This window comes from Saccopteryx leptura, chromosome 3 (assembly GCF_036850995.1).
Source record: "Saccopteryx leptura isolate mSacLep1 chromosome 3, mSacLep1_pri_phased_curated, whole genome shotgun sequence".
Lineage (NCBI taxonomy): Eukaryota > Metazoa > Chordata > Mammalia > Chiroptera > Emballonuridae > Saccopteryx > Saccopteryx leptura.
This window is the reverse complement of record NC_089505.1, coordinates 367,583,248-367,593,448: the sequence shown is the minus strand read 5'-3', so window position 1 is coordinate 367,593,448 and position 10,201 is coordinate 367,583,248. Positions and strand designations below refer to the sequence as shown.

At 50.2% G+C, this 10,201-nt stretch overlaps 1 non-coding gene across 1 annotated transcript; it reads right to left on the bottom strand.

Moving 5' to 3' along the window:
• Positions 1–8,505: 8,505 nt before the first annotated feature.
• On the bottom strand, positions 8,506–8,581 carry TRNAA-UGC (transfer RNA alanine (anticodon UGC)). The gene has a single exon. It is a non-coding gene; the product is annotated as a tRNA-Ala (tRNA).
• Positions 8,582–10,201: the final 1,620 nt, after the last annotated feature.

Here is a 10,201-nt window from a genome sequence, read left to right as displayed (position 1 = left end):
TTTTTTGAGTAAGAATTAAGTTATTCTCTTACTTGAATAATAGCCAGGTGAGCATTACTGGGAATATATCATATTTCCAGACCCGTGTCTGAACAGTGAGAGACAGCATTCTGCTCAAAGTTAATAAAAGCCTAGTTTTATGAGTCACCAAAATCTCTAGTCTGTTGCCTTTGAATCCTGTTTCAACAGACACAGTGATACAGAAATTTAATGACCAGTGGATGGAGCCAATTAATAAAATTAAGACCATCCATAATTGTCACCCCCCACTTCTTTTCTTTCTCTGGTTGTCACTAGTGTTTCGGTGTTTCTTGCTCCACGATGGAATTTCCATCCTCTCGGGCTTGGCCATCTGCTCGGTCCATGGCCTCTGTTTATTATGGAGTGCTGGTGACATTAGGCAGCGTGATCGGCGGTCATGCCATCCATTACAGAGCTGCAGCAGCAGCTGCAGCAGCAGCAGCACTGGAAGCACTCCGTGCTGGTGCTGGAACCGGGTGAGCGTCCCGCAGCAGCAGCACTGGAAGCACTCCGTGCAGGTGCTGGAACCGGGTGAGCGTCCCGCAGCAGCAGCAGCAGCAGCAGCACTGGAAGCACTCCGTGCTGGTGCTGGAACCGGGTGAGCGTCCCGCAGCAGCAGCAGCAGCAGCACTGGAAGCACTCCGTGCAGGTGCTGGAACCGGGTGAGCGTCCCGCAGCAGCAGCAGCAGCAGCAGCAGCACTGGAAGCACTCCGTGCTGGTGCTGGAACCGGGTGAGCGTCCCGCAGCAGCAGCAGCAGCAGCAGCACTGGAAGCACTCCGTGCTGGTGCTGGAACCGGGTGTGTGTCCTACAGCAGCAGCAGCAGCAGCAGCACTGGAAGCACTCTGTGCAGGTGCTGGAACCGGGTGAGCGTCCCGCAGCAGCAGCAGCAGCAGCACTGGAAGCACTCCGTGCAGGTGCTGGAACCGGGTGAGCGTCCCGCAGCAGCAGCAGCAGCACTGGAAGCACTCCGTGCAGGTGCTGGAACCGGGTGAGCGTCCCGCAGCAGCAGCAGCAGCAGCACTGGAAGCACTCCGTGCAGGTGCTGGAACCGGGTGTGTGTCCTACAGCAGCAGCAGCAGCAGCAGCACTGGAAGCACTCCGTGCTGGTGCTGGAACCGGGTGAGCGTCCCGCAGCAGCAGCAGCAGCAGCACTGGAAGCACTCCGTGCTGGTGCTGGAACCGGGTGAGCGTCCCGCAGCAGCAGCAGCAGCAGCAGCAGCAGCACTGGAAGCACTCCGTGCTGGTGCTGGAACCGGGTGAGCGTCCCGCAGCAGCAGCAGCAGCAGCAGCAGCACTGGAAGCACTCCGTGCAGGTGCTGGAACCGGGTGAGCGTCCCGCAGCAGCAGCAGCAGCAGCACTGGAAGCACTCCGTGCTGGTGCTGGAACCGGGTGAGCGTCCCGCAGCAGCAGCAGCAGCAGCACTGGAAGCACTCCGTGCTGGTGCTGGAACCGGGTGAGCGTCCCGCAGCAGCAGCAGCAGCAGCAGCACTGGAAGCACTCCGTGCAGGTGCTGGAACCGGGTGAACGTCCCGCAGCAGCAGCAGCAGCAGCACTGGAAGCACTCCGTGCTGGTGCTGGAACCGGGTGAGCGTCCCGCAGCAGCAGCAGCAGCAGCACTGGAAGCACTCCGTGCAGGTGCTGGAACCGGGTGAGCGTCCCGCAGCAGCAGCAGCAGCAGCAGCAGCACTGGAAGCACTCCGTGCAGGTGCTGGAACCGGGTGTGTGTCCTACAGCAGCAGCAGCAGCAGCAGCACTGGAAGCACTCCGTGCAGGTGCTGGAACCGGGTGAGCGTCCCGCAGCAGCAGCAGCAGCAGTAGCAGCACTGGAAGCACTCCGTGCTGGAGCTGGAACCAGGTGAGCGTCCCGCAGCAGCAGCAGCAGCAGTAGCAGCACTGGAAGCACTCCGTGCTGGAGCTGGAACCAGGTGAGCGTCCCGCAGCAGCAGCAGCAGCAGCAGCAGCACTGGAAGCACTCCGTGCTGGTGCTGGAACCGGGTGAGCGTCCCGCAGCAGCAGCACAGCAGAGATGCCACACAGGCCATTCTTCAGTGGAGATGAGGACACCGTGGGCCAGGACCAGCCCAGTGCGAGAGCCCCGTGTGACCCTGGTCACACTGCCCAGCCTCTCTGAACCTGGGGGCAATTGTGGCTGACCTGTAATTAATAGGAGCTCTTATCTTACAAGTCTGTTGTTAAAAAAAATATTCTTCAAAAGCTTTAACAATTTATGTATTTCCCGGTGAGGCCCAGGAGCCGAGTTCCTGCGGGACAAGGAGAAGTCAGCAGTAGCCCCTGGGCTGGGAGAGCTCGGGAGCCCCGTCTGCCCACCTGAACCCAGGCAGCGTTTCCTACTTGCTGCTGCACTGTTCAGCTGCTGGGCTTAAACATTATTCTTTTGGTGCTAGAGATACAGGGTATAAGAGACAACGCTCTCATCCCCATGGAAAGTAAATGGGACTGAGGAAATCAGTCACCTATTCTCTACACTCAGATGTGATAGGAGCTCTGAAGGAAGCAGGTAGAACCACGCTGGCAGACACCTCAGTGATGGTGAGCAGGGCCCTCGCTGGCAGACACCTCAGTGATGGTGAGCAGGGCCCTCGCTGGCAGACACCTCAGTGATGGGTGAGCAGGGCCCTCGCTGGCAGACACCTCAGTGATGGTGAGCAGGACCCTCGCTGGCAGACACCTCAGTGATGGTGAGCAGGGCCCTCGCTGGCAGACACCTCAGTGATGGGTGAGCAGGGCCCTCGCTGGCAGACACCTCAGTGATGGTGAGCAGGGCCCTCGCTGGCAGACACCTCAGTGATGGTGAGCAGGGCCCTCGCTGGCAAACACCTCAGTGATGGTGAGCAGGACCCTCGCTGGCAAACACCTCAGTGATGGGTGAGCAGGGCCCTCGCTGGCAAACACCTCAGTGATGGTGAGCAGGGCCCTCGCCGGGTCTGCTGTCAATCATCCTGAGAAGGAAAGGCCCATGCAGAAGCCCTGATGGAGAAGAAGGTATTTTTTTGTGGAGAAGAACAAGAATTCTGGCGTGCCTGGAGCCGAGTGTGCGAGGGGAGCGTGCCGGATGGTCAGCAGTGAGAGCGATGGGCCTCAAGTGCATCAGCCTTGGGCAGCTCGCTGGGCATCTGAAACATTCCTGCTGAGTCGAGGGTGCTGTGCCTCGTGGGCTGGGGTTTTGTCCGGAGAGTGTGAGATACTGTATGCAAAAGCACGGTGCCACCTGAAATGATAACAAATCATTTAGAGGGTGAGAAATCAACCTATTAATGCGTCCTGGGCCCAGTTCCATTCTCTGTGATGGAGAACCCACCAGCTATTCTTCCACTGTTGTCATTCACAGTCTTTCAAACACCGTATGAGAGTCGTGACTCTTCTCTGAATTAACCCAAACGTTGGTCTTTTTTTTTTTTTTTTTAATTTTCCCATTGATTTGAGAGAGAGACAGGAAGGAGGAGAAAGAGAGACAGAGTGAAGCGTGAACTCACTGTTGGACGTGTTGTTCCCTGTGCTTGTGTGCTCACTGGCTGCTTCCTCTGTGGCCTGAGCGGGGATGGAACCTGCAGCCCCCACACGCAGGGACACCACCCTGTCCCCTGTCCCCTGAGCTACCCAACCAGGGTTCTCTCAGTTCTTAAGTCAGGTAACAGACACAAAGCTGTTAGAAGAGTACCAAGAATATAAATTTTAGCCACTGTTATTATTTTTTCATTATCCCTGTGAGCAGGTCCAAATAAGAAGGAATGACCTTTCCAAGATCCTTGCTTTGCTCTCTGTCCCTAAAGGGATGAGTGGAGACTTGACCAACTGTCCTTGTGCCTTTCCCCCGTGGTGTTATGTGACAATGGGAGAGGAAAGAGGGCTTCAGGAAAGTGGTTTCTACGGAGTCCCAATGTTTCTCAGTGTCTTTGAGCAAATCTGGTTCTTAGATGGAGAAGGAAAGTATATGAAGATGGTGGGGACACTGGTCAGCAGATATCTATGCTTATTTCGCTGTCATAATTAGTAGTAATCTTGCACAGTTGATTTTGACAGAATTAATTTATGTCTGAATTTTTACTCTTAGTATGTGTTTTTGATGTTTTTGAAAGTATATTTTACACACAGAAAGAAAATTGAAAGGTTCATTTGGCTTTTAAAATTAATATTTAATGCATTAACATTGCAAAATCAAAATTCTGATCTTGTGCTTTTGAATTTAATTTACAAATTATCTTATTTTCCATCCATAAATCCCCAAAATAGTAACAAAATGTTTAGGTCAACCATTACAACTTAATAAAAGTCTACTCCCTGTTTTAAACTTTATTTATAAACTTAATGTATTCATTTTCATTTTTTAAGTACTTCAATTCTCTAAGAAGCTAAATTTCCTAAGCACTTAAGCAACTTCCATACATCTAATAAATCATATTAGAAGATGTTCTAATACACTTCACAGATGTAGTAAAATTTTCTTAGACTGTTCAACTTAGAATGACAAGCAAAATCAAATGTTCCATTCCACATTTTAAATTAGAATCTGTTAGATACTCTACGATGTCAAATTATACTTAACTGTGCCAAATTCTAAGTCATAAGTGATTAAAATGTCAAAGTGGCTCAGATTATTTCCAAACTTAACATGAAAATATATTAACACCATGAGTTGTGCCCTTCATCGTGTTCCTCATTAAGTTCATCGTTTCCTGTGGTTAAACTCCTCACTCGTGCATCAAGTCCCTGGTGCAAGCTCACTGCCTGTGCCAGGCCCCATGTAAGATGCTGCTCTAAAAGAGGGAGAGAGGAAAAAGCAGCAACAACATCCCCAACCTCATGAAACAAGGTAAATTCTGGCGAGTGCGAGGGCAGAGAGAATAAACAAACAATTAAATATTGTGATATTTCAGAAGGCGATTGCCGTAGGGAGAAGGATTGTGGATAGGGAGTATTAATTACTAGGGAACACTTTTAAACAGCATAGCCAAGAACAGACCGCAGGAAAAGGTAAGAGTTGAGGTAACACCTGGAGGAAATCAAGTTTTCCTTTGGGAATCCGGAGCGGAGCGTTCCTGGCAGAGGGAAGACCAAGCGCGATTGCGAAGACCTTGCGAAGGGAGTGTGTCTGGAATGCTACAGCCGGCGGCAAGGGAGGAGGCTGGAGCCGAGGGTGGAGGGGAGCTGGGTCCCTGTGGGCTTGTGGGGCCTCCTGGTTGTGCGCTCCGCCCCGAGGGAGGGGAGCTCAGCGCAGTGCTCCGCATGAGTGTCTCCATGTGGCGCGGTGTGCTGGAACCTTGAGCGAGGTGACTCGAGCTGTGGCGCTGAGATGAGATTCTGTGTGTGTGTGTGGGGGGGGGGAAGGGGTACAAGAACAACGCAGGGAGGCAGACGGAGGACTGCTGAGTGTCTCAGCTGAGTGGCAGCGATGGTTCCAACCAGGACCGACACAGAAGAGAGGGTGAGGAGTGGTCCGGTTCTGCGCGTGTGAGAAACGAGCCCAAAGGTTGCACTGCCAGGTTAGAGATGGATGTGAAGTGTGACCACCAGATATTTGGCTTGAGCCCCTGGCAGGATGAGACGGAGAGGACCGTAGGGGAAAGGAGAGGTACAAGTTCATGTTTGGAGCATGTCAAGTCCAGAAAAGGCATCAAACACCTCGTCAAGATATCAAATAAGGTGTTAGATTGTTGAGCCGGGATAAAATGTTTCCATGCTATGCAAATTTTAGTACATATTAACCAACGATTTTCATGGGAACATGAGATTTAGAGCTTTAGCTAGCAGGGGTGACTTTTTAAACATTTATTGTATTAACAAGGTTTCAAGTGTCCCACTCAATATAACCCCCTGGACACACTGCATCGTGCCTCCGCAAGCCCCATGCCAAGTCTCCACCCCCATTTCCCGCCCTTTGCCCCCCACCCCCACCCTCCACCCCCTTCCCTCCGGCTGCTGCTACCCTGTTGTCTGTATATGTGTGTTATGTGTGTATGTTTTTGGCTTATTCCTTCCCTTTCCTTGACCCAGTCCCCTCTTGCCCCTCCAAATGGAGTCTTGCAGTTCACACCCCCTGGATCCAGTGCATATCTAAACCAGTGTTTCAGCCAGTGTCATGTGTGTGAGCTTTAAGCCATTTAGTGGGACACAGCTTATGTGTTCAGTGTCTGATCCAGTTGTGACCTCTACTCTGCGCCCTCGCCCTCTGACAGGGCCACCTTGCTCAAGGGTATTCAGCGGCGTTGATTGGACTGTTTCCACATCACTGAGCATTTGGTAGTTAAGGTCCCACCCTTAAAAGCGTGCCTGCAGAAATCACCTCCATTGTTTTTCCTTCTTTTATTTATTTACTTATTTATTTAATAAGCGATGCCCTCCCAGGCTTCTGTTTGAAGGTGCACACAGTGTGGGAAGGGACAGGACATTGAGATCGATGACACTTTCATTTTTCTTGCTCTGAGAGAACTAAGGTGGAGAGAAAATGTTTTGGCTTTCTCTGTGTTAACGACAGCGTCCCACATGAATAAACAGAGTGCTCTGTGGCTCAATTTCTGCCTCAGTTGTGGGCTGTTGGGCAGTGAGAGAGAGGGCATGTTTTTCTAGGCTATACATGCCTCGCAGTAGGACGGTGCATCCTCTCGTGGAGCCGTGTTACCCGGTTCCCCAGCCACCACCGCGGTGCTCCACTTTCCCTGAGAGGAAAAGATACATGTTTTCTGGGAGTTTAAGTACCCAGCCCCACCTTGCCTCGCCCCCACCCCACGTCCCTGCACAGCCTCCTAAGTGCTGGTGACAGAGGAGGACGGGTGACACGCAAGGGCTGCTGGGGCCTGGGGGTGAGGTCTGGGCCAAGGCGGGAGGAGACCATCGCACAAGAGCACCATCGGGGATGAGGGTGGTGGCCTGAGCCCCTCGGGGGAGCTCGAGTGTGAAGGAGGGTGAAGGGAGCTTAGTGTCAGTTACACAGGAACACGGAGACGGGGCGCCTGCCGAACACAGATCTGCTCAAACCTGGAAGAACGAAGAGTTTCAGCATCAAAATGAGTACATTTTCAACCATTTGGAAACCGATATATTTTCTGAGGATCCCAAATAACCAAAGGTTTCTGTGGGACAATACATTATTGAAATATCTAAAAGGAAACTTCAAAGCCATTTCTTCAGGTAGAAACTGGTCTAGGAAGGTTAGGTGATTTTTCACAATATCACACAGCATGTTAGTGTGAGAACCTCAGTTAAAAAATAAATACAGGCCCTGGCCCAGTAGCTCAGTCCGTTAGAGTGCTGTCGCGAAACACCAAGGTTGTGAGCTCGATTCCCTGGCAGGGCACATACAGGAAGCAGCCAATGAATGCACAGCTAATTGGAACAACAAATGAATGCTTCTGTCTCTCCAATCAATCAATCAAAAATAAAAAGCAGATGTCCAGGATGAAGTTTAATTCAGTCAGATTTGAGTGAAGACTTAACTTTCTATTCTTATTAGTTTGCCACACTGTAATTATGCTGTCAGTCTTTAAAAGTAACTGAAAAGGAGATTTGCCATTTTCTTTAATTACAACACGCAGCGCTTTATTTTCATTGGTTCATGATCATCTGGATGTAGTTTTCTCTTTCAAGGACCACATAACCTTAACGCAGTTTTGGATTTGACTATTTTTGCTGCATCTTTAGTGTTCTCCAATTAACCAGATTGCTTTTTAAAAAATTTTTTTTACAGCCTAATTTTAAAAAGCATTCCCTCTGCAGCTTGGCGCATTTCCCCGTTAAGCGAGTCTAAGTCTGTCTTCTTACTGGCTTTACTAGGGTTGCTCCAGTTTCTCTTTCCTCAAGTGAAGAGCTTAAAAACTTTATTTCCTTTAGCCCGACCAGGCGGTGGCGCAGTGAATAGAGCATTTGATTGGGATGCGGAGGACCCAGGTTCGAGACCCCGAGGTCGCCAGCTTGAGTGCGGGCCCATCTAGTTTGAGCAAAGCTCACCAGCTTGGACCCAAGATCGCTGGCTTGAGCAAGGGGTTTCTCAGTCTGCTGTAGCCTCATGATCAAGAAACATATGAGAAAGCAATCAATGAACAACTAAAGTGTCGCAACGAAAAACTGATGATGTCTAACTCTCTCTCTCTCTCTCTGTCTGTCTCTGTTAAAAATAAAAAAGATTTAAAAAAACCAAACTTTATTTCCTTTAACAATATACTGTGCATCATTTTTTTTTCTGTATTTTTCTGAAGTTGGAAACGGGGAGGCAGTCAGACAGACTCCCGCATGCTCCTGACCAGGATTCACCCAGCATGCCCACCAGGAGGCGATGCTTTGCCCATCTGGGGTGTTGCTCTGTTGCAACCAGAGCCATCCTAGCACCTGAGGCAGAGGCTACAGAGCCATCCTCAGTGCCTGGGCCAACTTTGCTCCAATGGAGCCTTGGCTGCGGGAGGGGAAGAGAGAGACAGAGAGGAAGGAGAGGGGGAGGGGTGGAGAAGCAGATGGGCGCTTCTCCTATGTGCCCCGGCCAGGAATTGAACCTGGGACTCCTGCACGCAAGGCTGATGCTCTACCACTGAGCCAACCGGCCAGGGCCTATACTGAGCATCTTAATGGATATATATTTTGCTTCATTTACACTCCCACTCTTTTATTCTTAGTATAAACTTCTCTAACCTACAGACAATTTTAGGTATTCAAAAACTAAATGTCAAAAAAATTTACATAGTAGTATACAAAGTTTTTGTGTTTAATTTGTGCATCAGTTTGCTTGTTTTTTTTCCCATGTAGGTATCTTGTTTGCCAGTGAAATACTTAATGACTCTAACGCTAACATTTTTCCAAACATTTTGGGGGGGGAGGGGTGGAATTTAGTAAGCATCTTTTTTATTGAATTTATTGGGATCACACTAGTTGACTGATAATACCAGTTTCAGGTGTCCAGTCCCCAGTACACCATCTGTGCGTTGTAGCGCATGCTCACCACCCCAGGTGAGGTCTCCTTCCAGCTCTGTCTCCCTCGCCCTCTCCCACCTCCCCCACCCCTTTCCCTCCTGTAATCGTCGTACTGCTGTCTATGTGTCTCTGAGGTTCCTTTTTCTTTGCTTAATCCTTCCCCCTTTTTCGCCCAGCCCCCAACCCCTCTCCCCTCTGACAGCTGTCTGTCTGCTCTCTGTCTACGGGTCTGTCTCCATTTTGCTTGTTAGCTCATTTTGTTCATTAGCTTCCACACACGAGTGAAACCATGCGGTACCCATCTTTCCCGAACTGGCTTTACATAATGCTCTCAGGAGGCCTCTTCATGGACCACTTTCATGTTCAATCTTAACGATAACCTAATATAATAAACGTTGTTGGTATAAGCAGGAAGTTCGGGCACCGACGCCGAGGGGCAGTGCTGGAGACACGTTCCTCCTCTCTTCCTCCCAGATACCCCCTGGTTCTGATCCCAGCGGTCTCACATCTTTTCAGAAGACTGTGATTATGATTGAGAATCAACGGGGAAAATAATCTTTGCTAGTGGATATTATCTAACTACTAAAAGTGAAGCGCTTGACAAGACAGATGTTTTTATTCTCATTTTAAATATTTGTGATGTATTTGAGAAATATATCAAACAGGTTTGAGTATTCTTTATAAAATAAACTGTGCATCCTTGTAACCTTTTCTTGATACCTTAAGATCACCATCATAAACAGTAGTTACCAAATCATTCTGCCTAACCCATATACCATCGTTCTTTCCTGTCCCGTGAGCTCCAGATGAGGCCAGCTGAAACTGCAGCCCACATCTTGTGTAAGGCTTGTGTTCGCACAGGCGCCGAAGCAGATTCCGAGCTTCGGTTCCGTGGTACCCACCCCGTGTTCACTGTCGCGAGCTGCAGGAGAGGTCCGGAGTCCCGTGGGGGCGGAGTTTGAGAGCAGCCGCTGCGGAGGGAGGGCAGTGCGTTGGCCTCAGCGTGTGGGCAGGTCTGTCGGTCCACGTGTGGGCAGCAGGTCTGTCGGTCCGCGCACTGACACCGACCAGAGCAGACAGCAAGTACCTTCTGCCTCCCTGTGGTAGCCCGTGCGGTCTGGCGTGTCCCGGTCAACAGAAGAAAACCTTATAATTGCCAGCTTATTTTCCTCCGTTTTGTTTTCTGACCTAGGGAGTCGTTTCTGTGCTACACTGATTTCTAAATTTGGTGATGCAGAATTTAGTTGGGGAGACAAGGGA